At 45.2% G+C, this 27,809-nt stretch overlaps 1 protein-coding gene across 2 annotated transcripts in view; it reads right to left on the reverse strand.

The window, feature by feature from the left end:
- FAM49A (family with sequence similarity 49 member A) overlaps positions 1–26,463 on the reverse strand; it is a 110,686-nt gene extending 84,223 nt beyond the window's left edge. The window contains exon 1 of one of the 2 annotated variants that reach the window (XM_030799617.1): positions 26,426–26,463. The gene's annotated coding sequence lies outside the window, so the exon portion shown is untranslated. The remainder of the gene's footprint in view (positions 1–26,425) is intronic. The other variant, XM_030799619.1, reaches the window with a different exon arrangement.
- Between the last annotated feature and the right edge of the window lie 1,346 nt (positions 26,464–27,809).

Consider the following 27,809-nt stretch of genomic DNA (forward strand, 5'->3'; position numbering starts at 1 on the left):
TTGTTCTGGGCTAACTTTCTGATCCATCCAATAGCGGTAAGGAAGCAAAATACCAAGACCCTCAAAGCCACCTTTCTTATTTTGCCAATGAATGTACGTTTCCAATTTTAGATAAAAGAATGACTTTCACAGAGCTCTTCCTGAATCTTAGAGAATAATAAATAGATAGGCAAAGAATATCTGATATTCAGATGAAATGGCAAGGTCTTTGTCTTACTTGATGGGCACAGAAATGCCCAGTTGATTTCAGTTTCCCTCTTTCAATCTGTCCTCACCCTGGATGTATTTGATTCCAGCTAAAAGAAGGCAAGACAGTGGAAGCAGCCTGCTGCCTAAGTACCTGCAGTGTGGGGCAGTCTGTGGAGGATAAAAGCCTCGTTCAGGAAGGAATGGTTTCCAACCACTGCACAATTATCTTTATTAGCATAACGTCTCATTGTGCATTTTGCAAAACACTTTCCGATTCCATCTCACGAAGACTGCAGTGACAGAAATTGCTGCCACTGGGGGGAAGAGCATGTCTGTAAAATTTAAACCATTGGGCATTTGTTCAAGACTCCTGGGAAATGATGTCCCTTGATATATAATTCATAATAGCCTTAAAGCTTGCCCTACTTCTGACACATAGATGATATATTTTGGATAAGTCAGAGAGGGAGGAGGGAGAAAAATTACTTTCGAATGGCTCTGCTGTTCTTTGCCTTTTGAGTAAAGCCTGACAATATTTTGGACCACTCTTTTCTACCATAAGGGCTTCCCTTTAAGAGCTTTTTTATTTTATTTTTTCTCTTTTAAATTGAAGAGGCAGCATATCATCCAGTTTCAGTTTTATCTTCTGTAACACCGGATAAAAGATAAGGCTGAATCCATCTGTTAGCACATACAGGCTGCAAACTGTGTGAACACAGGCACACCCGAATGCGTGCGCCTGCATGCACACACACATATCCTTGCAAAAATGGGGAAAAATCCACACTTTTAAAAAATTTATCATCAGCAATCCTACCAATGCCGACCAGATAGCAGCACTTTTATCCTTTTATGGGCAGATTCAGGAGGAAGCCAGCCTCGCCCCCACAGAGGCTCTTCTCCCTGCACTGCCATAGGAATTGGGATGCTGGGACTGGCAGCAGGCCAGCCCTTTCCCCACAGCGCTAGGGTTCTAGCCTCCTGAAATCACTGATGATACCATTGGGGGCCATAGCCTGCCATGCCCCAGCTGGCCGTGGCTGGGGACTGGGAGAACCACAGGGCATTGAGAGGGCTTCCATCCTCTGGCACAATTGGCCAAGTGACTAGGCTGGTTTTCTAGGGAAAATGGGCAGGCAGCCTGCCTAGATTTATGGAGGCAGAGTGGAGAGCCCCATCTGGTTGCTTGGCCTTTCCTATGGTGCTGCTGGTCGGGTGGCACTGTGTATCGCCCTCTCTGGGCCTCCAGAGCAGCTTTTGCTCAACCATTACTGGCAATGCTGCAGGCAATGGATCAGATCAGGTGCGACAGAAGATCAGAGATTGGAGGCCAGAGATGACCTGGATGCGTCAGTTCTCACCTTTTTAGGTGGACGCAGTGCAGGTAGAGAGTCCTGAAATGCACAGGGTTCTTTTGTTTCCTAAACACAGAAACTATGTTAATCACAGAGTTCCAAAAATAAGCAGCTTCATTTCATTAACGAGGTGAAGCTTGAGCACACATGGGCTTGGAAGAGGATGGGGTGGGGGTGCGGATGACAAGCACAAGGGACAGCTGAGGCCACTGACCTCAAAAGGCTGACGAGTTTCTCAGAGAGGGCCCAGGGCCCCAGATCCACACCATGTGCCCATCGCTCTTGAGTGCTGAGCCCGTGAACTCTGCTCCTGCAGTGCCTCACATCTGCCCCCTCCTCTGCTCCCACTTCTGCTGCCCTAATTTAGGCCCTTATTATCTTTCTCCTGGACAGTTTTGCACACACAGACAGATGACTCTTCCCAAAGCAGCACGGCTATTATTGCATCACTCTATGGCTCAAAAACCTTTAATGATTCCTCCATTGACTAAGAAATAAAGCCCAGCTTCTATTTTCTAAGGCCCTCTTCATCGGGTCCCTGGCCCAAATCCTAGCCTCATTCTCCACTCCTCCTTCTCCTCCGTATGCCACTCCTTCAGCCCAGGGTCCCCTTTCCAGCCTTCCCACCTGCATGCCCTTACTCCTATATGCCCCTTTTTCTAAAATATTCTTCTTTCTCCTCCATTTCTTTAATTCTAAATCCCATCCAGCATTCAAGGCCGAATTTAAAGGCCACTTCAGCCATGGAGTCAACCTTGACTCCCAGAGAAAATTTCTTTGTCCTCTGAAGTCTCATAATTTTACTAGCCCTCAATCCCTTTCTTTTGCTGTAACAGATTCTAGACACCCTGCTTTTCTCCTTAGGCTGTAAGACATCTGAGGGTAGAAAAATACCAAGTTCAACTTTGCATACTCATTCCATCTAGCACAGTTCCTGATACATGGGAGGTGCTCACCAATGTTGCATAAGCACACAAGTGAGCGTGTCTGCAGGATGGCAGACAGAAAAATGTTTTGCAGGAGATGCAGTTACATAAGCAGATCACGCCATGATGGCATGCAAGGGGGCAGGCTGGGTGGGCTGAGGGTGAGAGCAGAGGACACGATGATCTCCACAATGCTGAAGCCAATGGTCAACTCTGTCTTCATCTTTATTAAACCCACTAGCAATAATCGACACAATTGAGTTATCATCCCTTTCAGAAAGTCTTGATTTACTTGACCTCTAAGAGGTCAGGGTCTCTTAATTTTCCTCCTAGTCGATGTCTGCTCCTTCTCGGTCTCTTTGGTTGCCTCTTTCTCTTTTTCTAAATTCTTAATATTGGCACTTCCCAGGACTTGGCCCTTCAGCCTCTCTACTCTATCAGGACTCACTCCTTTAGTGATCTTGCCTTAGTTTCACGCCTTTAAATATCATCTCTATTTTGATAAATACCATATTTATATTTCCAGTTTTGACCTCTCCCTTGCCAGCAATAACCAGCAGTCTACTCAGAAGCTACACTCCAATGCCTAACTCAAACTCAGCGTGGCCCAAAACAGAACTCCTCCTCTTTCCTCCCAATCCTGCTCTACCCACATTATTTCTCATGTCAGCTAATGACAATTCCATCCTTCCAGTTGCTAGGACAAAAATACTGAGTCATCTGAGCCTCCTCTTTATTTCACGCCCCAAATTCAATCTTTCAGAAAATTCTTTTGCCTTTACCTTGAAAACATATCCGGCATCCCTGCATACCTTCCATACTAGTCCATCAAGAACATGCTGCTGCCAGGGTCCCCCCATTCCATCCCTGACACCCTGTTGTTTTCTTGCCATAGAGCAGCCAGAGTGATGCCACTAAAATGTGAGTCCCACCAGGACCCTCCACTAGTACACGCTCTCCAGCAGCGCCCTCCATCAGACTCAGGGTGGAAGGCCTTGCCTCCCCAGGATCTTGCCTACCTCATCCACAGCTACTCTTCTTCCTTTGTTCTATCAGGTCCATCACATTGGCCTCCTAGCTTGTCCTCAAATCTATCAGTCCCACTGCCCTTTCTCTTTGCCTAGAACACATTTCTCCCAGATATATGTGTGCTCACTCCTTCACCTTTTAATAGTTTTTGCTCAAATGTCATTTTCTCAATGAGAACCATCCTGACCACCCTTTTCAACTGCAATGGCCTTCCTTGCAGCAGCCATAATCTCCTTGGTTCAGCTCCATTTTTCCCATTGACCTTTTGACCTTCTAATATACTAGAAGGCAATAAATATTCCTTTATTACCTTACCTTAAAGTTATTATTATTATTTATAATAGTATACTATATATAATAATATAATTATTACTTAAATAAGATAAATACATTACTTTAGTACTTTTTTCTTAATGTTATTACCACAATAAAATATTATTATTGTTACTTTAACATTATTAAAGTTATTATTTACTATCTACTTTTTTTCCTTAACTGATATGTCATATCCTTACTGCCTAGAGCCATGCCTGACATGAAGTAGGCATTCAATAAATATCTGTCAAATACAGGAATGAATCACTTTAGTCATTCATCCTTGAACTGTAGTTTAGACAATGAATGGCATTGAGCCACCAAGAAAGGCAGCTGAAAGGCTCCTGTAGGCAGGGGGAGCTTGAGGAGCCAGGGCCTGGAGATACAGTCTTCTTCAATACTTCAAGATGGGACAGTGTTGCACAAGCCTGCCTAAATTAAACGATGCCACTAGGGAAGCACCGCTGAGCCCAGACCTGCCATGGACAGTTTCAAGAGACTTCAATATGCAGCAATGCTTTTTACATAAACTTTTAAGACATACAGTCACGATGTAAATGAAACACACTAAAGTTGGTTAATAATTGTGTACACGTTCCCTCTACAATTTTGTTTGCATTACACATATATTCACACCTTTAAAAATGGTTACAAAGACCATATTCCCAGTTTTATCTGTATTCGCCCACAATTAAGACACCCTGCAGGCTTCCAGGGCCAGGTTCACATCAGTGTTGCCCACTGTTATATTCCTAGAGCCCACCCAGACATAGTGTTTTAAAGCCTTTGTTCAATGAATGAAGAGATGAATGAATGCCTTCTGAGCATCTCCTGCTAGGACAAGTTCCATGATGTAAGAATATATTCTGAGAAACAGCACTCCACTAGGCTTCACCTATGGGCAGAAAATGCATTAACCATCATTAGCTCCAGTGCCAAGCACAGTGCCTGCAGACATTCCATAAGTATCTGATGACTGAAGATCAAGCTCATCTACCTGCAGGCCTCGGCATAATAAAGGCCACTCCTCAACTCTCTGTGCCAGCATCTCAGGGCTCTCTACCCTGCTGCCAAGCCAGAGGTTTGGCTTCAAGTCAGTCTGGAACGAGGTACCTCCCCTCTTTGAGCATCAGTTTCCTTATATAATAAAACGAAGCTGATATGCACCTTATATAGCCGCTGTGGAGTTTAAATGAGCTCCTGCAATGACACAGCTGGTGCAGTATTTGATATGTAATAGACATTTTAAAATGCAGAGTTAGAATTGAATGCCTGGTTTGACCCCAGGTAGAGAGCCGATGTGAGTGAAGTCACACATCCCTCTTAGTTGCTGTGTCTGTCCCACCACACAGGGAGGTTAGGACTGAAACTCGTAAGATCAGTCCCTTTGGTGGATGGGCTGAGTCATGAAAACTTCGGTGTTTAGTCATACTGGAAGACTGCCCTTGTTGTGTTCCAGCCTCAGGTGACCATTTCTCCTCTGGACAGTCCTTGCCACGTCCACCCATGAGCTGGAGCCTATCACACTGCTCAGCTGGCATCTATCACACTGTTGCTGGGGCTTAACTACTGTTGTCTGTCAAAGCTTCCTCTAAGCTTGTTTTCTTCCTAGATGTTTGCAAAGACACTTGTCATTACCAAATTCAGAAGCATGATTGGGGCTTCCGGGCTCTGATTAAGTCAGAAATTAACTGGGCTCTAGAAGTAACTTCCTTGGAGGCCACACTTAGATAACCACATGGAAGATGATTCCAGCATCACTGCGCATGCCTTCTTCTACCTTTGCGGGAGTCTTTAACTTGCAAGGGGGTCAATTATTGCTATGGGAAATAAGAAGAAAATAGAGCAGAAAAATAAAGACAGCCCTGCCCCACCAACCCCCCACACGTGGAGCCACAACCATTCAGTCTCGTAGCAGACAGCAGCTGATTGAATTTACCTCTTAAAGACAAGACTTATTAAGGAAACCAAATACCATCAAAATGAAAAAGTATAAACCTCTGCTTTGATGTTGGTAGAAATCAGGAAAGAAAGCCTTGGGACAGTGATAGCATTCTTTCATCTGAAAGTCATATTTCAATTGAACTTGCAGATGTCTCAGGGACAATCCATAGGCGAGCAGAACTGATCCATGAGAATCAACGTTCTTTTCATTTTTTACAGTATAAAGGTATTTTCATAATGATTTCCAAAAGCCACAAATGACTTATGTTCAGCATTTGCTAGCCTTCAAATGAATTAACTCACCTATTCTTGGCTTGCATATTTATTCCACAAACATTTGCTAAGATAAGCAGGCAACTTTCCTGGGCTAAAACAAGGGTATGGCATTTGGAACCAGAAGTTTGGCTTCAACTCACTCTGGAACTAGGTACCTCCCCTCTTTGAGCATCAGTTTCCCTATATAATAAAAATGAAGCTGATATGCACCTTATATAGCTGCTGTGGAGTTTAAACGAGCTCCTGCAATGACACAGTTAGTGCAGTATCTGATATATAATAGACATTTTAAAATGCGGAGTTGGAATTGAATGCCTGTGAAGTAAACACCACTGTATTACACGAGCCACATGTATTCTACCTTCAAGGTGGTCACCTCATTGGAAAAGGAGATGGGATATTTCTACCTATGACTCTAATATAAGGTGGAAAGCAGTAAAAGCTCTACGATGTCACAAAGAAAATGCTTTGGAAGGTGAGACAAACCAGAGATCACTGACAGCTAGGTATCAGCAAATACTTTTTGGAAGAGAAGACGTTTGAAGTAGGAGGATGCTACAGTTTATTTTAAAGGCTAATGATGGATGATTATTCATTTATACTTTAATACACAGAAAAGTAGGATCTGATATGCCTGGTAATTTGGAGGGTATAAGAAAAGAAAGAGAACGCGACAAAGACCCTGTCCCCAGATGATTTATTATCTAATTGGGAAAAGATCATATGTGCTTATACACGCACACACCCACACACCCACACAAGTCAGCTGTCCCTGACAGTCTGTGACAAATGCCCAATGAATAATTCAGAAATGAGGAGGCAGAAAAGGATCAGGCAGGCAATGCGGTATGACCAGAACTGCACAGGCAGGTCCCAGGAGAAAAGCAGGTGGCTCTAGCTCTAGTCTTTCCCTCTCTGGGCCTCAGTATTCCCACCTATACGATGGATGGCTTGATTTCAATCAGATTTTTCCAACCATGTAGCAAAGGTACACTTGTGGTCTAGGGGGACAGTCGGTAGAATCAAGGTGTCTAGAATTCCTCCTCCCCCACCGGGCCACTACTCTGTGACTACAAGCAGCTTCATCCATTTCTTCTGTGTGCTGTACAAATATGACCATTTTCCATGCAGCCATGACATAGCACATTTTGAAAATCCCTAATCAAGATTATCCTAAAGAATGCTGCCTGTTTAGTTGTCCTGTGAGGCAGAGCTTTTGAAAATGGAGAGGACTTGTACAGGCAAAAGAAGTCTCAGGAATCTAGAGAAGCTGATCAGTGCAAGGAAAAATGGGGCTCTGGGGCAGGCAAGTTCAGGCCTCCCTGCAAGACCAGAGAAGCCATGTGTAGTGTGGGAGCCTCCTTGTTGCAACTTGACATTTTCTTTAATTGTACTTACATTCATAAAAAATGGTCTTTGTGATGGTTAATTTTATGTATCAACTTGACTGGAGCATGGGGTACCCAGATATTTGGTTAAACATTATTCTGTTTGTTGCTGTGACAGTATCTCTGGAAGAAATTAACATTTAAATCAGTAGAAAGAGTAAAGCGGGTGGCACTCTTTAGTATGGATGGGCCTCAACAGATCCCTTGAAGGCCTGAATAGAACAAAAGGTGAATTAAAGGGGGGGATTTTCTCTCTTTGCCTCTATGTCTGTAAGCTAGAAGATGAGTCTTCTCCTGCATTTGGATTCAGACTTGAACTTACACCATTAGCTCTCCTGGTTCTCAGCCCTTCTGACTTAGGCTGGAACTATATGATCAGCTCTCCTGGGTCTCCAGCTTGCCAGATGCAGATCTTGGGACATCTGAGCCCCTATAACCATGTTGGTTAATTACTTAAATAAATCTCTTTCTATCTGTAGCTGTATCCATATCCGTATCTATCTCCTATTGGTTCTATTTCTCTGAAGAACCCAGATTAATGCATACCAGGTAACAGGGGATGTGTTAATTTGCTCAAGCAATGAAACCACATCTGGTACAACCTTCCTTCCAAAAAGATTTTTTACAGTCATTAATTGTGTTCATGCAAATTAGCAAGTTGAAATTTAGCTTTCCTGTATCATCTCAGTTGACTTGAAGCAAAGAAATGAACAAGTATATTCAAATACTAGATAATTAACAAATGTCTAAATTTGAAGCAGGTCTGGAGTATGCTCTGAAATCCAAAATACCTTGTCTAAATTCTGGTTTTGCCATGTGTGAGCCACCTGATTGATTATACGCAAGAATGTAAGCTCCTCTTTCTCATCTGTACCAGCTGCTCTTGCAGAATTATTTAAAAGATTAGACCCAGCCCAGGGCTTAGCACACGATGTGTCCTCAGTAAGTGCCAGTTTCCTTTCTCCTTGATGAAAACCCATACTACAAGGTCCTGCAGGTCCAGTCTCCCTCTGAACCATATCACTGCTGTCTTCATTTACTCCTCACCATACATACTGACCTCTTGCTTTTCTTTGAATTAGCAAAGCATACTCTCATCTTGGGCTCTCCCCACTTTCTTTCTCCTCTGCCTTGTACAATCCACATTTTTCCTTCAGATTCTGCCATGGCTCACCCAGCCCCCACAACCCCACAGTTCAAACACTTCTTCCAGGTGTCTGCTCATCAGACTGCCTTCCCTGACCCACTCATATCAAGGTGAGTGACAATGTCCCTGTGAATGGTCTTTGTGCTTCCAATGAGCATTACTTTGAGAGGCTCCTGTTGGAGCCACCACTACAGTAGTTTGAGGCCCACGGCCCTGTCCAACCAGGATGCTCATCTCATTCCCCTGACCTCCCAGGCTCTAAACACTTTACATGTATCACCTCATTAAATCCTCACAGCACCCCTAAGAGAAAATACTACTATTATTATCTTCATTCCATTAATCTGACTAATGAGGCACAGAAAGGTTAAGTAATTTGCCTAAAGTCACACAGCTAGTGAGTGGAGAAGTGTCCCAGGTGGTCTTATCTATGTCAGAGAAACTCAGCCAGGGGGGTGGAGTCTCTGCCACACCCACTGCATAGCCTGGCCCTACCCTCACATCTTGTTGCCTTGGTTCTGTTGTTTCTAAATTTAAGAGGTTACCATTGCTCCCAGCAAGACAGGGTAGGAACAACAATGACAACAGCAAAAAAAAAATAAAAAAAAAAGAGTACAATGAATACTAAGCATTTGGGACGACCCCAAAGAAAGACACAACAATGGTCAAAACACTATGTCAATACTGTCCCTGTCAAGGCCACTGCCCATCAACAATGCTGGGGACCTTGAGTTAAGTCTGTGCCACTAGAGTTATTTGATGTGATGACATGAGTTTCATCAAAAGGGGAATTTCAGCAAAAGGCTTTGTGGATGTGATTACACTTGAATTTAAGAAATAAATTGATAAACCTGTTTATCTCTCTAGCATGCAGCTGAAAATTTGGCTTTGCTGTTTTCTAATCTTAAATAGACTTCAGAGACTTGAATTATATTTTACTGTCTTGGGTTCCCAGATTATTGGAGCAGCTGTGATCTCATGAATTTACTCAGAACAACTAGTATGTACTGAATGCCTACTATATGCCAAGAAGAGGGTCTAGGCCTTGCTTTTAAAATGTAGGGGTGGGTGACACAAAATTTCCTCCATCATAGACCACTACATTCTAGTGTGATATTTCCCAATAAATATTGATACCAGACATAAGCTCCATTCTCAGTATCCAATCAAATATTATTTTACTAAGAACATAATGTTCACACCGTGTTTAATAAGCTCACAGTGTACTTGTTACATTGCATTATTTCCTCAATTGTAAAAGATGTTACAGTCAGCCTTCCATATTCACGGTTCCACATCCTTGGAATTCAACCGATCAAGATTGGAAAATACTCAGAAAAAAAAATAAAAAAATAACACAATAAAACATAATACAAATTTAAAAAACAACATAGTATAACAACTATTTACTTAGCATTTACATTGTATTAGGTATTGTAATCCAGAGATTATTGAGAGTATATAGGAGGAGATACATAGGTTATATGCAAATACTATGTCATTTTATATAAAGGACTTAATCATCTGCAGATTTTGATATCTTGGGAGGGGGTGGTGTCTCTCCCAGGGACGATTACAGTACAGGGGAAGGATGTACAGCACAGGGGATGGTTGTACAGTACAGGGGACAGTTATACAGTATGGGGGACAGTTAGTTGTACAGGACAGGGCATGGTTATATAGTACAGGGGACAGTTGTACAGTACAGAGGATGGTTATACAGTACAGGGGACAGTTGTACAGTACAGGGCATGGTTGTACAGTACAGAGGACAGTCAGTTGTACAATACAGGGCATGTTTATACAGTACAGTGGACGGTTATACAGTACAGGGCATGGTTATAAAGTACAGGGGATGGTTGTACAGTACAGGACACGGTTGTACAGTACAGGGCATGGTTATACAGTACAGGGGACAGTTGTACAGTGCAGAGCACGGTTGTACAGTACGGTCTTGCTGGTTGCCAGATGACTTGGATGTACCACTTCCCCTCCCTGGGAGGAGGTTACAATTGGTATAGGACTTGGACATTTGCCTTGTTTACCAAATGGAGTGAGAATAGAATAAAGAAAGACACATCCCAGTAGAAGTTTCAACAAGAGTCTCAAGTTTCTGCCACCTTGCTCGATCACTTCTGTCATGAGCATGACACATTCCAAGAAGCAGACACCCCCTCAGCCCAGGTTCCAGAATGAGAAGAAACATACACCAGTGCCACAGAAGCCAACCTGCAGCCCCTGACACAGGGCACAGCAAGACAGTCGTCGCTATCAGCCACTGAGATTTGAGGGTTATTTCTGACTGCAGCAAAAGTGACATACTCCACATTTTTCCAGATTAAATAATTTTATATTCACAGGTATTATGTTGGGGTCTGCTGAGAAGAAATTATGTCCATTTTATGGATGACATCCCTAGGACGTAAGAGTGGTTAAGCAATGGCCCAGAAATCAACCAAAAAGAGGAGCAAAGCTATATACTCAGCAGAATGAGTATATAGCATAAAACAAGACTGACTCATTTTAATGTAAAAATCTCTGCAAACTGCAGATCGATTAAAACACTAGCAAATCACAAAGGTTTCATTGGTCTCTGGGCCGGTTCCTGTTATCAGGGATGATGCAACAACAGACCAAGAGGCCTACAACAGAACAAATGCAGAACCTTCTCTGTTAAGCTTCACGGGCTGGCAGCCCCAGCTCTCACACTCAGAAGCTCCACAAAGCAACCCTAAACATCTCAGAGAGACTGGATGCTCCTCTCTGGCCATGGAAAGACCTTTGGAGCTCAACAGACAAGCTCTGTAGTGGCTCTGTGACAAATATCTCAGAATGCCCATTACATGCCTGCAACTGGCACCGGGAACGGCAACAATCAGAGGGTGTGTTATTTCACCAGGAAATTCAAACAGAAAGACCGTGACCTTAAGGCAAGTCAAGGAGGAAGGTAGCAATTCAGGACAGAGGCTCACAGGATTTGACATGAGTGACTAATTCAATTTTTTGCTCCTATTGTTTTAAATTCAAACCTTATTGTTCTTTTTCTTTGCTTTATTATCTTCTTTCTCTCTTACTTTCACTTTAAAAAAACATTCCATTCAACGGGGGCGAGTGAGTCACCATAATCATTTATTTAGACACATTTCAGGCTCGCTCTATGCTATCTGGCCCCACTTGCTGACATATATGGAAGGCGTTTCGCAGCAGCTGATCTTTTCACCAGAAAGCCCAATTTTCAACAGCTATTTCTGGGGGTTCTGGGATGGTTGGCACCTTGCATGTGGCTTTTCATGACAATTCACACCCTTGGTTTCCTACCCTGACCCAACCTAGGCTGACTTCTGACACCTCCCACTCCTGTATACCCACAGATGCTGTTTTCAAGCCTCGTCGTACCTGGAGCAACAATCCTGGCCTTTGCCTTCTTATACTGTCATATCAACTACATTAAATTATCATCCTAAAGCAATTAGGTAAACATATACGTGCACATGTTTGTAAAGCACCGCACTGCAGTGCAGAAGCCAAATACTAATATAAAATCAGGAAAAGTATTTCTGACAGCTGGAAAAAATCACCAAACAGTTGCAGACAAACCTGGAGAAGTAAAGATGATAAAAATTGATCTGTGAACAGACTCTATCCTTCATCCAAAACCTCTCACCAGGTAGCACCTTGTGAACACGGGTCCCTCACAGGCATGTGAGTCACGCCCTGAAATTTATACAGAGCTTTCAACTTGTTTTCAAAACTTGTTATCTTCAAAATATTCCTGAAAGGGAGGCAGGAAGGAAGATTAGTTACACTGGAGGATGAGATGAAGACCCAGGGAGGCTGTCCACTCACTTTGAGCAGGTCATTGGCAGACCAAGAATTAACTTTTTATTATTTTAATATCAGGTGCCGTGAATTTTTTTTTTAATTTCCCCATTTTAAAAACTTGTAATATGGAGTTGAATGCAGGAAATTCCAGTCATCTTATCTCAAGTACCTTCAAGTAAGGTTCTTCAAGGAGGCTGCTTGGAACGGGCTCCATGAGGGCGGGGTTTATCTGTGGGAACAACCCCAGCACCTAAGCAGAGTCAGTTCTCAAAAAACAGTTTTTGAATAAGGAAAAGGCAAGTCTTTGCTTTTTCCCTTTTTAATATTTTTAAGCAAACCTACTACCTGATCCAGCAGCTGAAAGCAATCTTCCCTCCCCAGCTCTCGTTAATGAACACTCCACAACTTTGTAACTATGGGGTCCATCCTTTGACACCCACACATACTTCTGGTTGGAAATCCATTTCTATCATTCCTTTGTGAAAATTCCCTAACATCTTCCCACAGCTTCAGGATGTCCTCTAGCTTCAGTCTTCAGCGAGCTCTACCCATCCTCCTCACACTCTAACCCTATTGAGCTACTTGTCCCACCTGCTCTAAGTTGCTACAAGTTGCTGTAAGCCACTTTTTGTCCTGAGGAGCAGGGTTCAGACGGGCAGAGGATATGAGGTGGGAGCTGGCAGCCTCCAGAGGTCCTCGAGCCTCACTGGGGCCAAATGCTTTCCTCAACTAGCCTCTCTCCCCTTGCTGTAGCCCCATTACATTTGCTAGGATTTTTCCCTGCATTTGAAGAAACTCAAGCTCCTCTGAGATGAGCATCTTGCTCTCTAAAGGGAAAGGACCTGCCAGGGGAGGTTCTTTTCCTTCTGGAAAGGTCTCCAGAGACAAAGTCTTCCGGGTCCCACAGGCTCCCCCTGCTACCCCCTGCCACCCCCTGCGTCAGCAAAGTGGAGAGTGGAAAGTCTTGGCTGAAATCCTGACACACTTTGAGGGTTTCTCGAGAGCCTTCCTGTTCCAGCCTTCGGTCAGTTTTTATAAACACCAGTCCCCAGCAGGGATCGGATGAGCAGTTAATCCCCAGGGATTCTGAAGAAGCCCTCTTCCTCTGGACTTTAATTACACTCTCCTCCCCACAGCTTTCACTTACAGCTTTCTCCTGGCACCTTATCCTTTCCTTAGCAATCCTGCCCATCTGATGGTTGTCCAGCTGGTTAACTGGGATTTAGAGCCAGCATTTCTTCAAAGTTCCAACGTTTATTTAAAAGAAATCACAAGTAATATTTAACTAGGACTCTTGGACTTAAAAAAAATAAATAGGAGCAGAAGTCTTCATAAAAGCTGGGCCCTCTTTCTATCCCAGACCCTGTGCTATGTGCTGGGGATGTGAAGATTGAAGACAAGCCTGGGCCTGCCCTGCATGGTGCACAGGCCAGCGTGAGAACAGGCCAGTGAACTGGAGACAGCAAAAACATTCTGGGTCAGAGGGAGCGCCAGGAGCGCCTTGAAATCACAGGCTGGCCTGTGATGTCTCCATGACCCCATGGCCTGCAACCGGTCACTTGTCCACTCAGCTCTGGCCCTGGCCTCCCTGCAGTTTCTTCACCTGGCCAGACACACTCCACTCTGGTTTGGCCCTCGCTGAGGCTCAGACTGGAACAGTTTCCCTCGATTATCCACATGGATTATTTTATGTCCTTCAGGCCCTCACTCAATCCTCACCTTCTCTGACAACCCTATTTAAAATAGCAACTCTTTCCCCAAACTTCCTGTCATCCACCCATCCTTCTGTATACCCATTTCTGCTTCATTTTCCTTCATGGAACTTACCACTATCTAACATGATATACATTTTACTTGTTTGTGTGTTTATGGTCTATCTTTCCCCAACAAAATACAAGCTCCATGGGTTAGGGAGCTTTGTGTGTTTGGTTTACTGCTGAATCCTCAGAAACAGACCCAGAGAAGTGCACAACTCTTTGTAGGTGCTCAATAAGTATCTGTTGAATAAGTGGATGGAAGGATGGATGGATGAATTTGATGGGGACCTGGGGAAGGTTTCCGGCGAATGTTATACCAGAAGCGAATCTCAAAGGGTCTGTCCAGGCAAAGAAAGGGCATTTTGAAAAGAGGATGTAGCTCATGTGTGATCCTGGGTAAATCACATTACCATTTTCTCTTCTGTAATACGAAGCTAACACATAGTATTTGCAAGTCTATGATGAGCCATGAAACTGAAAATGGACTTTGGGTGAGCTAAACTGAGCCAATAGTGGGGCAGGCTGAAACAACATGGGAAGAGACAAGAGGAAATTGCCTTCCTCCACAGCCAGCAGATTGAGTTATGACCAGCAGACAGATACTGGGGAAGCCCAGCCCTGTGAGGTGGGAGCTGGTGGGTCAGCTTGATCTCCTGGTTCAACAAGGAATGTTTCTGTTCCAGGGCAAGGCAAAACCCCAAGCGCTCTATAAAACTGCAGCCTGTGAATCACTGATTCACCAAGCAAGCCACAATGTTTGCATCTCTCCGAGTCTTGATTTTGCTCTCTATATAATAAAGAGCACAACTTCTTTTCCCATTGAATGACACATCTGGAAGTATCCAGAAAACTGTCTGGCACTTTGGGAATACGTGGTCAAAGTTTGTTAAGTAGAAATACCATATACTATTTGCATGAAATTTACATTAAGGTAGGGAGTGCCATGGGACTCCATTCTGGAAAAAGGCAAAGAAATCAAGCTATGATCATATTTTCTGAGGCTTAAGAGACTCCAGTCATGGCAGGAAAAAGGATTTTATTTTCTTAAAAAAAAAATAAAATTGTGGCCTGGAAGCAGTGTGAGCTGTGTGGTATGGAAACGTGTAGAAGTTTTAGAGCCAGGCTGACTTCAACCAAATCCTGGTGCCCCATTTTCAGCCCTTTTCAATCCTATGTCTTAGAGCAACTTTTAAAAAACTTCCTAGCTTCATTGTCTTTATCTTTAAAAGAGAAACGAAAATATCACCTTAGAAGGTGTCTGTGGGATGAAAAAATGTATACAAAAATACTATCCAAATAGTTAGAATTAATAGGTGCTAAATGTAAACTGAATAGCATAATTCACTGGTGTTAACATAATTAAAAATTTGGGAATAGTATGAAAAATTAAGGGTCATGTCTGGACTGGGCAACCTATAAGTCACTGGTTAGAAAAAAATAACTCACATTCATATACCACAAATAGCGATCACACTGTAGCTATTTTAGTTTCTATGAGCTACTCAATCTATTTCCTGAATCTGAGGTTTAACAGATAAATTTACACAACCCATGACCTTACTAGCAGGTTGAGCATGTAGTGTGAAAGGGAGAAAGAGGGACGAGGCCTTGACACACAGATGTTTTAAAGGGAGAAAAAATAGGAGATATGCACTTAGCACTCCATCCACACCCGTATAAGCTCACTCGCTTGCCCCGAGTGATGCAAGAGGAAACCCCAGTTCAGACCCATGCGGAAGAGGGCTCTTGGCTTCAGTAACTGCAGGCCAGAGCTGAACAATCTCCTCTTCCATCTTGAGAATGCCTCTGGGCCTGGGGTGTGGGGCCCAGTGTGAGGGCTTGCCTCACCAACCCAGGAATGGCTTTAGACATAATCTAGTCAAACACACTTGTTAAAAATGGAGGAACTGAGGCTCAGGGAGGGGAGGGGGCTTACAACAAGTTAGGCAGAAAGTCAGTGGCAGAGCTAGGCTTATACCCAGGGGACTCCTTGGACAGTGCTCGCTCCACTGCCCACATGGTCTTCCTGATCCTCTGCAGTTTGATAAGCAAAACTGCAACAATCTTTCACATTCTCTTCTGTTCCTTCTCCCTCACATCCAGTGTCTCAACTCTGCTAAGCCCTGCTTGGGTTTGACCCTAAAGAACTTGAACCTGAAGGAGTTGCAAATGTGCGGCAACAGGAGCACGGCCTGATCACACAGGGGCTCGGACAGATGCAGCACAGCTTCTCCTGCTCCCTCCCTTTCTTTTCTCTTTCATAATCTTTTCCCTACTTTCTCCAACTGACTATTACATAAAATTGAATGCATTCTTGGTCTTTTTTTTAAAAACCTGAATTGGGTTTTTCTTTCACTTATTTTTATTTCTAAAGTCACATATGCAAATGATTTGGGTGTTTTTAAAATGTATAGCATAAGATTTACAGGGTTCTATGTTTCTGAAGCAGCAGAATTGGATATTTCTCCCTAAGAAATGTAATTCAGTTGCTTTCTGCCAGTTAATGTCAGAATTGCCTTTCTTGGTGGTCACTGGTCCTTGAAAGACAAAAGGTCCCTTGGCTTGCAGGGGCATCTGAGTAGTCGGTTCCACCTGTGAGCTACACAAAGGCCAGGGCAGAGCCTTGTCCAGAGAACACTTGGCAGATTCCTGCCCTCTGCAGCGCTTCCTTGGAACTAAAAAGATTCCCCCAATGCACCTGTACACGCTTACACATACACCTGTACACATCCACATATTCACCCCCACACACCCACTCACAAACTGCACACACATACCCACACTCACACATACCTATACACACACAGCTATACACATCCACATATCCACACCCACACACCAACTCACAAGCCACACATAAACACACATCCATTCAAACCACACACATCATACTTATACACTCGTAAGTCCAGGCCTCTTTAGTTTCTAAGGGCCAGCCATCCCCAGAGGCACCCTCTTCTCCATGTGCACTGATGTGAACCATATTTACAGCTCCCTAGTGGCTCCAATAGTCTATGCAAACCAAAGGCCTTCAGGATCCTGGAAGTTAAGGTCACTCCTCCATGGCGGAAGCCACATGGCTATCACTGGTTATGAGTGGGTGAGACCCTCCTCCAGAAGGACATAGTGGGTCCTCAGAGAGGAGGAGCTGCTGACTTTTAAGCATCATCAGATTCTGAAAGAAATGTTAATCTTTTGATCTGGAAGATGTCAGAATTATGACGCATTAATAATAAACTCAAAAGATAAAGATATAAAGAAAGAGAAAACAGGAGAGAAATGCAGAGCAATCGCTGGAACGGCCATTGCCATTAGGGCCACTGCCAACAGCCATGCTTGGTCAAGCAGCCAATGAGACCTTGTGAGCATCAGTGGTGTGAATGGCAGTAGAGGCACCAGGGCCAAAATACATCTGATGCAAACCAGCCAAAGGCACAGAAACACTAGAGCTGTGGAAGAAGTAAAGGAAGACCCAGGAGGGAACCCAGCAGAGCACAGGGAAACTTTCTACATCCCTCCAGAGGTCAGCCTGGGGCTGGCAGAAGTTACCAGTACAGCCAGACAGACAGCTCAGTGCTTCCCACTCTCCTCCTCTTTTGACGTCCTAGCCTCCATGTCTTAATTCTCAGAGAGACAAAGGAAGAAGTCATTTACTTAGACACTCAGTTCCTAGGGGCCGAGGAAGGGAAGTGGCAAGCTCAAGCTCACTTTACAACCAAAGAACAGACCCAAAATAAGAACCAAAAGGTTCTCACGCTCGGCTGAGGCTTTTCACTTCCCCATGCTCACTCTTCCAGCCCTGGCTCTTCCTCACATGGGTAAAATGATGAGTAAGATTTAAAAATTCCCTCTACCATCCCCCCACAAGGCCGAAACCGAAACTTAATTATAAGCCACACTCAATAAAAAATTCCCAGCTTATTTTTACTTCTCAGGAAATTTTCTTTTTTAAATAACTTTGTCCCAGTGAAATTTGAGAGCCCATGTTTTTTGATGTTTTTTTTTTTTTTGGCTGTTTTGTTTTTGTGCCAAGCATGGTCATTTAATTCAGTTAATTGACAAAATATAAAAATGGCCACTAATGCTTTTGATAAGCATGAGATGGGCCATGTCACCATACCCTCTAATATCCAAAGATAGGATATTCACTTGTGTCATCTGGACTTTGCCGACACAGTCAGTTCTTTTAGGCTTTCTGCAAGATCCACAAACCCTTCTTTGAGACTCTTTGCTCAGATGTGCTTCCAAATTCAGAAATGTCTTTTAGAAAGGTAAAGGGTGCATAAGCCATATATTACGTACATGCCCAGCAGGGTCTGGGACACTCACCTTTCTGCTGAAAAACTCATTCATCTTGAGTGTAATACATAAAAGTTATAAAGTCTCTGGGCCAGCTTTTGGTTTCAAATGCATGATGAAATAAACTTCCCATTTTCAGAGCTTTTTGGATTTTGGACTTAAAAATAAGCAAATGTGTATGTGTCAAAAAATAGCTTATGACCCCATTTATTACTTCTGAAGGTAGTCAAGGACCTGGATTTAAAACTGCAAGACTCCAGAAAAAAAATACATGTTTAAAAAATAAGAAAAAGGCTTAGGATAAGGCGATTGATCATATAGTGCATGTACAGTGCTTGATGCTGATGAGAATCATTATCCTTGTTACAGTCTAGGAAATAACGTGGCTAGGTTCACTTCAGGCATAAATCGAAAACTCGAAAGCTAGAAACAGAAGTCTAGAGGGGTTGACTATGTGGAGCTTTTTCAGGGACAATTCAGGAATGTGTTGTCAGAGAAAGGAGAAGTTTCATGTCATTTCCCGCCCAGAAAAACAAATAAAGAGGAAACTAGAGGATGTAGCAAAAACTTTACAAACAAATTTTATTCAAAGGTCAGGCCAAAAGAAAGATGGATGTATATTTAATTCACATATTCCTCACAATATTCCTGAGACACAAACATTATTAACTTTAGTTCACAAACTGGAAAACTTAGCAAGCTTAAGGAATTTGCCCAAGGAAAGGGCCAAGATTCCATCCAACCCAGGTCTGTTTGCTTCCAAACACTTGCTTCAGAACTTCAAGGAGCAGATGTCACTTGTCTGGATTTCAAAGAGCTGTGGTAGCTGAGTTCTTGTCTCAGCCTTGGAAAAGCCACTGGTCTCAGTTTCTCTTTCTTCCTCTTTTCCCGTCTTTCCCTTTCTTTCCTTTCCTTTTTTTTTCTTTTCCTTCCTCCCTTCCTTTTCTCTTCCTTTTCTTTTCTCTTCATTCCATCCATCTACCTAGCTATCTAATCCCCCAGTTTCTGTGGAATAGAGGAGAAAGAGCAGGGGTGTTCATCAGCATGCACACCTGTCACTCTGTAAGCTGAGAACATAGTTATCTGGTGTTCCTTCCCATGACTGCAAGCTGTCCCAAGGAAGGGCCTGAGAAGTAAGTTGGATACCACCTGCCTCGACTGGGAGCGATCCACAGCTCAACAAGGCCGTATGCTGCACTCACTGCAGGCTCAGCTCATTACTTCTGTGTGGCATCCTCCGTCGAGGTGGGCTGAGCAAAGGACACCCTGAAAGACGTCAGCCAAACACAGACACACCAGTCATAGGGAAGCACTTGAAACACAAGCTATATTTCATTCAGTTCTAAGGTATGGAGGCTCCTCTGGCTAGCAGAAACTTACCACCTCTTTGAGATGAGTGTTCTGCCCAAGACACATGCTAATTAACTCCACACTCCTCACATATGCACAGCTCTTATTTATAGTGTGGGTGGTACAGAGAGATTAGGCTTTGAAGGCACACAGATGTGGTTTCAGATACCAGCTATGCCACTTTTCTAATGAGGTGACATTCTGCAAATTCCTTAACACCTCTGGACTTCCATTTCCCCATCCATAAAATGGGGATAATATCTGTTTCAAATGTTCTTCAGAAGATTGCTAAAAGTGGGTACAAAATGTTTATCATTGTCCTGCCGACAATGCCCTACATGGCTCAGTAGGAACACAAGACTCAGGAGATCAGACAGCTTGTCAAAGCCCAGGCTGCTTGTGAGTGGGCAGCGTGACTACAAGACCCCGGGTCTTCTTGGACTCTCCATTTGCTCTTGCCCCAAACACAGCATGAAGCTTCTTACATGAGGTGACTGGGAGCCAGCCTCATCGTTGTGGCTGGAAAGGCCTGCATCTGGTTGCCAATGCTAATGAGAGAACTGGAAGAGTGTTGGGATAAGAGTGTGTCACTCATTGTTCCTCACGATCAAAAAATGATTGTGCATTTAAGTTTGAAACTCAGGAATCATCAAACCAAATAATGATTTTTAAAAAACAACATTAACTTAAAACAGAAGAGCACATTGCAGTAACCAAGGCATCTGTGAGGTCAACCTTCTTCTGCATTCACTGTGGTAAAGGCTCTGGAATATGGGAATAAGCTGGTCCCTCTGTGGCACTCCTGTGTCTCTGCTTGTCTCTTCCTACTGTCATCAGCCTCTTATCAGGATGCTCAGCCAGACAGTGGCTCCCTTTCTGGGAAGGAAAACAGGGCTTCTCGCCTCCTTGAGAGGATTCCTTGAAAACACACTTGGTTCTCTGCATCCCAGCTCTCTCTTGGCAACCCTGCTAACTAAAACAGCTAGGTTTTGCCTCTTCACCTGTCACTAGAGGAAATGAGTCCAAGAGCTTATTAGAATAATCAGGCTAGATGTGGAAAGGCACTTTCAAGTCATCAAATCCAGTCTTCTCATTTCACCATCAGTGAAAATGAAGCACAGAGACCTGCTCCTCCCTTACGAGGAAGTGAGGACTGCAGCTGACAGCTGAGCTTAGGTGGGCAGGCTTCCAGGACATGCGTGTTTCTGTTTCGTGCTCCCTCTCTGTGCAGCATCAGGTGTAATTCAGGTGGTGCACGGAGAGTACCCATGTGGAGGGAAATTGACTTTATTGAAATAAGAGTCGAAACAATACTTCCCTCTTCTCCCAGCACACTGCACTCTGTATAACACTGGCCAGGCTCCACTGGGCCATGTGTTTCCTCCCCTGATTTCCCATGGAGGGAGAACTACCTGAGGGCAGGGGTAATGTCATATTGATCACTGTATCCTAGCACAGCACAGAGCAAGAACCCACCCCGTACATATTTGTCAAATGAATAATCTCATTTTTTTGCTTGATCCATCATAAAACTGCAATTAAACTCTTCGGGGCACTCCATTTCCCCAGTTTCATTTAAAAAATCTAATTATCTATGCCATACAGAATTTTTATTAGAAAGTGAAGTCATTAAATAAGCAGACACCAGACTCAGGCCCTGAGATAATTGCAAATAGAAACGCATCTGTCTGCAGTGCTAAGCTGGACCTGGTAAACACACTGCTGGGAAACATGGCACCCATTCTCAGCACTTGGATTCGTGGGGGAAATGGGATTCTTAGTCCAGGGAAATTAGGCTTCTAAATTACCCAAGAAAGGCTAATGAGCAATTCTATAACTGCTTTTCAATACCTCCAGCTTCCTAGATGATAGCTGTACTGACAGACTGAATCCCAGCACTTCGGGAGGCCAAAGCGGAAGGACTACTTGAGCCCAGGAGTTCAAGACCAGCCTGGGCAACATGGTGAAACCCCACCTCTACAAAAAGTGAAAAGATCTTGGTGGTGCACACCTGTGGTCCCAGCTACTCAGGAGGCTGGGGTGGGAGGATCACTTGAGCTGAAGAGGTCGAGGCTGCAGTGAGCCATGATGGCACCCCTGCACTGTAGCCTGGGTGACAGAGCAAGACCCTGTCTCAAAAAAAGAAAAAATAAATAAACTGAATCCAAGTCACCTTTGTATTTGAAGAGCCATCCACCCATATGTTCTGACCTTGTTTCTCCTGTCTGTGTATCCCTGGAAAGCAACTGCTATGCTTTCCATTCATAAGTTCAATCATAAAATCTTGGCCTGCTTAAAGGTTCAGTTTATTTCAGTGACAAATCAGCAATCCATTCTTGTGCAAAGGAAGCTACTTCTAGCATCATCAAACATTTTCCTTTAACTCAGATGTGTCAAACTCCTCTTCTATTTATCACTTATAGAAATAACACCCCAGCCAACCGCAGAAGCAATTCTTAAGGCTGTGGTGAGAGCAAAATCCTAATAAACTCTCTAAATATTTACTAAGAGACTGAGTTACAACACTGACTGGTTCCACCCCTGTTAATGTCTGCCTGCATTCTCCAAACACAATTATTTTAGGTCACTGACACGCCAGCCAAGGAAACGACAACACTGTGTACTACGGCACAAAGAGCAAGTAGAACCTAGCTTTAAATTCTGGTCCTGCCACTTCCTAGCTTCTAGGCACGAGGCAAGGGACTTTACCTTTCCCCGTTTTCTTAACTGTAAAATGGGGACAATAATACTAATGTCATAGAATTGTAGTGATAATTGAGAAAAATGTATATTAATGTTTAAAGTAACTTAAAAAAAAGAAGTTCAACATGCTCAGAATAAAAAATATGAGGCATTCATTTTAAAGTATTCTCACAGATAGAATACATTTCTAAAACTCGGGGTGTTTGCTGCCACTTCAAATTTGTTCTCCTTTGAAAAAAAGAGTGTTGGGGATTCGTGCATTGTTGTGGTATTGTAGAGCATAGCTTATCTAGTGAGCAATAACTTGAAAATTAACCAGCAGTGCTAGGAGCCTGAGCATGGGCAATTTTTAACCTTCTCAGATAATGAATGGATCTCCAAAGGCTAGAATTCATCCAAAGAGCTTTGTACCATGGTTTTAAGGGGACCCAGAGGTCCAGTAACTGAGAACGCTTTTCTAATCAATGTAACTAAATAACAGCAAGTCTACTGTGAGATGGGCTCAATGCCAGACCCTTTAAATACATAAGATCATTTAAATCTTAGAAGGCAAGTATAATTATTGCAATTTCTCAGATGTAAGAATTGAGACCCAGAGAGGTTAGATGCACCTTCAACCACAGTTAAGGCAAAGCAGCAGTGGAGTTTGAACTCATGCCTGACTCTTAAGACCACTTTCTTTCCAATCACCATGACGTCTTGTCAGGTAATTCATGCAGCTCCTGAGACAAGATTTTAACCATGATGAAGTGGGAACCGGAGACTTCTATGAGAGGATGAGTCAAAACTCAGTGAGAAAGGCAGGCCTGGCTCCCTGCCATGCTTCTCTCCCCTGCCCTGCTCACAAGGGCTGATGTGTGGCTCTCCAACCATCACTCCATTGCTCCTCAAGTGGGCAGTGGAAGGACAAATGTATTTCAGCCCCAAAGCACAAATCACCTGATTCACCCCTCATGGATGACCTAGTCAAGTGGCCATCTCTGGGCCCTACATCAGCCTGCCCTTCCTTTTATCATACCACCTAACTGTATTACAAGGATCTTTTTCCATGACTAATTTTTTTTTTTTAAAAAAACAGAAATATTGCTCATTTTTTGAACCCCTAGTTCCGAAAACTGTATTTGGTACAGAGCAGATACTCAACAAATGTAAGGTACATAAATAAATTAAAGGATTCAACATCAAGGCTAGGCAAAATGCCTCTGGAAGATGCCTCTAACCCTGAGATTTTACAGCTTAATTATTCCTAAATTGGTTTTCAATCTCTGGACAGTGGTCCAGGTCTCTCTTTAAGATTGAGATCTCCCAATAGAACTAGGACATTATGGGTCCTTCAGCCTTTCAAAGAGTTCAAAGCATTCCCGGTAGGCTATTCTATGCCGTCCTAAAAGAACAAGAAAATGTGGCCAATAGTATAGATGCTGTCAACCCCATTTTAAAGACGGAGAAACTGAGGCTATATGAGTGAACTGACTTTCTCAGGACCAACACTTGACACTGAGGCTGCTGATTCTCTGGTCTTTTTGTGCTACCATAATACAAGCTCAGCTTATTTTTAACAAACCTAGAGCATGGCAATGTGAAGGGACTGGCAGGGAATGGAAAAGAAGAGCGTGTACTGAAGAAAAAAACACCAGGGAAGGGAAGGAACAGCCTCACTGGAGAGTGTCACTCACAGCTGACAGTGGGTGCCCCTATGGCCCTGGGGAGCTATGAACTCCTTGCCCAGGGCTGGCTTGGGAGGGTCTACTTGAATCTGGGTCCCTGACTTATCTAGTTGCATCTAGGCCTGGGAGTAAATGCAAACTGAATTCTTCTTGGTGCTGAGTAAAAACAGGAAGTCACAAGTGGCTTTGCTCTGCTTTCAGCTGGGGTCCTCAACAGTTCAGGTCAAGGGTACACTTGGGACACTCCAGACAGCTTCCTGGCAGCTCCCTCCACAGTAGTCCAGCAGGGACAGGAAAAGTGGAGACACCTTCCAAAGAGCCTCCTGTAGTGTGGGTTTAGGCAGCTGGACTAAGGAAGTCCCTGTGATCCCTCTGGGACAGGACCAGGGAGCCCAACAGAGATGCGTGTATGTCAGCTTCATCACTTTTCCATTCATTCAACCAAAACTGAGGGCTGACTGTGTGCTCAAATCAATGTGACCTTAGGGAAATAACTCACTTGCTCTGAGCTTAGTTTCATCATCTGCAAAGTGGAAAGAGCCCCTGCCCCACGGGGCTATTGTCAAGATGAAAGGAAATAACCAGTGAGGTCCTTCGCCACATTTGTTATCTATTTTTAGCACTGAGGCAGTATGCGCCCACTATGTGCCCAAGCCCGTGATGCTGCTGCTGCCCCCTTCCCAGAGCCAGAGCCCAGAGGCAGGAGGGAGTGTGGGCAGGTCTGTTTCCACCTCGCTTTCCCACTCTCCCCTCACAGGAACCCAGGGCCAGCAGGAGGTGAAGTTCTGCCAGCCCCCAGCCTGGGCCCAGAGCCCATGTTTATGACTGTTTATTTCAGAGCAAGTAGAAAGGAGAAATTAGAGCCATGAAAGACAGGACAACGGACCAATAAAAACCAGCTCCCAGAAGAGTCAGAAGGAGGAAGACAGGCAAAACTGTCACCATAGCAACACAAGACAGTCAGAAGCACGCAGGAAAAACAGCCCCTGCTCTGCCTCCTGTCTCCACTGCAAAGCAAAGCCCTCAAACCCCAACCAGAGATCAGTGAAAGCCGACAGCGATCCACCCAAAGAACTCTGGTACCCAAGCCCAGAGCTGGCTAGCAGCCACTCTCCTCCTGCTGCCCCAGCACAAGTCTCAGCCTTCCAGGGTCCCAGATCAGCATTCTGTGCCCTGGGGACTGGACACTGTGCAGATGGCCCAGGTCCCATCCAGAGGAGACAGTGACTGGAGACAGGAAAGTTTCTAACAGGGAAAAAACGAGGGTCACAGAGCTTCAGGGGAGATCAGGGCCCTAAACTCCAGCCCCGTGACCCTGTCTTGGGTTCCCTGGGGAGCAGGCGGGTAAACAAGGGTGTGGGAGAGGACATCAGGCCCTGGACCCAGAAAGATTGCTCCATCAGTTCTGGACCTGGCACCCCCAAAACAGTGGCTGGGGGAATTCTGGGGATGGGTGGGGAAATAGCTTTGGAGGCCTTAAATGACAAAGATCTTGGCCCTGGTCTCTGGGGACACTGGCTAGCAAGTAGGAGCAGCTTGGAGGAGGACCCAGGGACGGGCTGGCCCATTTTGACAGAGAATGTCTCCTGGCAGACAAGACAGGTGTCTCCACCAAAAAGCATGGCTGGCCTGGGACCAGCATTTTGGGAAGCGGGTCAAATTGTTCCCAAAGCTCAGTATTGGAAAAGTGCCTTCTGCCAAACTGGGGTTCTGGGTTCTGGGGGAGGAGACACGGTGACGGCAAGGTGTGCTGGGTCCTAGGCACAGCAGCTTTCTGGCTGGCTAAGAACGTCTGTGGCAGGTGGCAGCAGAAGGGTCCAGGTGTGCAGGGGCTGGGGAGGGAGCTATCCCTCCCTTTGGGGCCGTAGAGAGTACCCAGGAGCCCCGGGCCTCGGGTGGTGGGAAGGGGAGTGTTAGGGGTCCCCTGCAAGAATGGAGCTTATGATACCTGGGGGTGGGGGGTAAGTGAGTGAGGGACGAGGGAGGGTGGTCTTGGAAAGGAACACAATCAGGAGGCAGCCCTCTCAGAAAGGGGGCAACGGGGCACAAAGCCGGACTCCGGCCGGCAATCGCTAGAGAAGGGCTCCTGGACGGTGTCCTCCACTCTCCCTCCCTCCCAAAGGCTGCAGGGGCGTCCGGGAGGAGAAGGATGGCAGGGAGGCGCCCGCCGCGCCTCGCGGTGCCCCGCGCAGGCCGAGCCCCGCGCCCGCAGACCCCCGCCCGCGCCCCTGCCGCGCCCCCAGCCGCGCCGCGCTCACCGAGTCGCCGCCGCCCTGCTCCGCCGCCGGCTCCGCCGCCGCCGCCGTGTACGCCTCTCTCGCGGCCGCCGCAGCCTGAGAGACGGCCTCGGAGCCCCGCCCCGCCCCGCCCCGCCCCGCCCCCAGCCCGGCTCGCGGCAGCCGCCCCGCCCCGGCCCCGGGCCCCGGGGGATCCCCACCCGCGCTGTCACCGGCCGCGTCCTCACCCTCGCCTGGACAACCCCATCTCCTTGCCTGGCTCTTTCCTCTGCTCCCAGGAGTTGGTGCGGACCCGCCCCAGCACGGTCGCCCCTGCCCCTTCTCAGCCTTGGCCACTTGGCCTTGCCTTCCCAGAGGAAGCCTGAACCAGACCTTTCTGTTTCTGCACACCGAATTCCTCCACACCCACGGCTGCCCTCCAAGAAAAAGGAGAAATCCCCGCAATCTCTAGACGCATATTCACCTCCAAATTAATGCCCAGCCAAATCATCCCAATCCCTAGGCACACTCCAAATTACTTGAGATTCTGAACCCAGTCTCGCTCCCAGTCCCTTTCTGCCCACCCTATTAACAGATCTCCAGTCTTGGGGCCCGCAGTTATCCGATGGGACCACCGTAAAGTCTTCCCAAAGGCTCAATCCAAAAAATGTAATTAACCTCAAAGAGTAAGTCTGCAAAAACACTTAAGAAATTCTATGATGCAAAAAGAAAGTAGTGGGTTACAGCATCATTGACGTGATCATTGTTCTAAAACATCTGCCATGGAGGCTTTCTGCATTAGAGAGAGGGAGATTCAGGAAACCAGAGAGGACTTAGCAGTGCCAAACAGGTTGTGAGTCAGAGCTCCTGTTGAGGGGAGGGATCGCTCCTGGGGACCCCGGCTTTGGCTGCTTCCTTTCCCAGTCCATCAGCCAGAACATCATGAAACGTGTTAAATCCCCATAGTGTGCCAAGGTACGTGCCCGAAGCTGCATGGGTTGGGGCCCTGTGTGGGCTGGGATCACAGGAGGCGGGAAGCATCAGGAGAAGGTGGTCAGGCCCCTCTCCTTTCTGAGATCCAGGGTGTTTCCCCTGGGAGGACTTGCTGCCCAAGCTTCCTTTGCGCGCTGAAAGGCTCTCCTGAGCTGCCCACAGAGGCTCTTGGTCTGTTTTTTGGCAAAAATTCACAGAGGGCAGGAAGGCACTGTCTAGTTAGAGTGAAATATATTCCCACTTGGAAGGGGTCCTTAGGACCAGAAGAAACACTTTCCCGTTCTCTTTTTGAGTTTTCCCCATGCCCTAGACCAGCCTCTGTTGTCAATTCCTGCAAAGGTGTTTTGTTTTTGTTTTTGTTTTTTTGAGATGGAGTCTCAATCTGTCGTCCAGGCTGGAGTGTAGTGGCGTGATCTCGGCTCACTGCAACCTC

The sequence above is a fragment of the Nomascus leucogenys genome, chromosome 19, assembly GCF_006542625.1.
Source record: "Nomascus leucogenys isolate Asia chromosome 19, Asia_NLE_v1, whole genome shotgun sequence".
In the NCBI taxonomy this organism is placed as follows: domain Eukaryota; kingdom Metazoa; phylum Chordata; class Mammalia; order Primates; family Hylobatidae; genus Nomascus; species Nomascus leucogenys.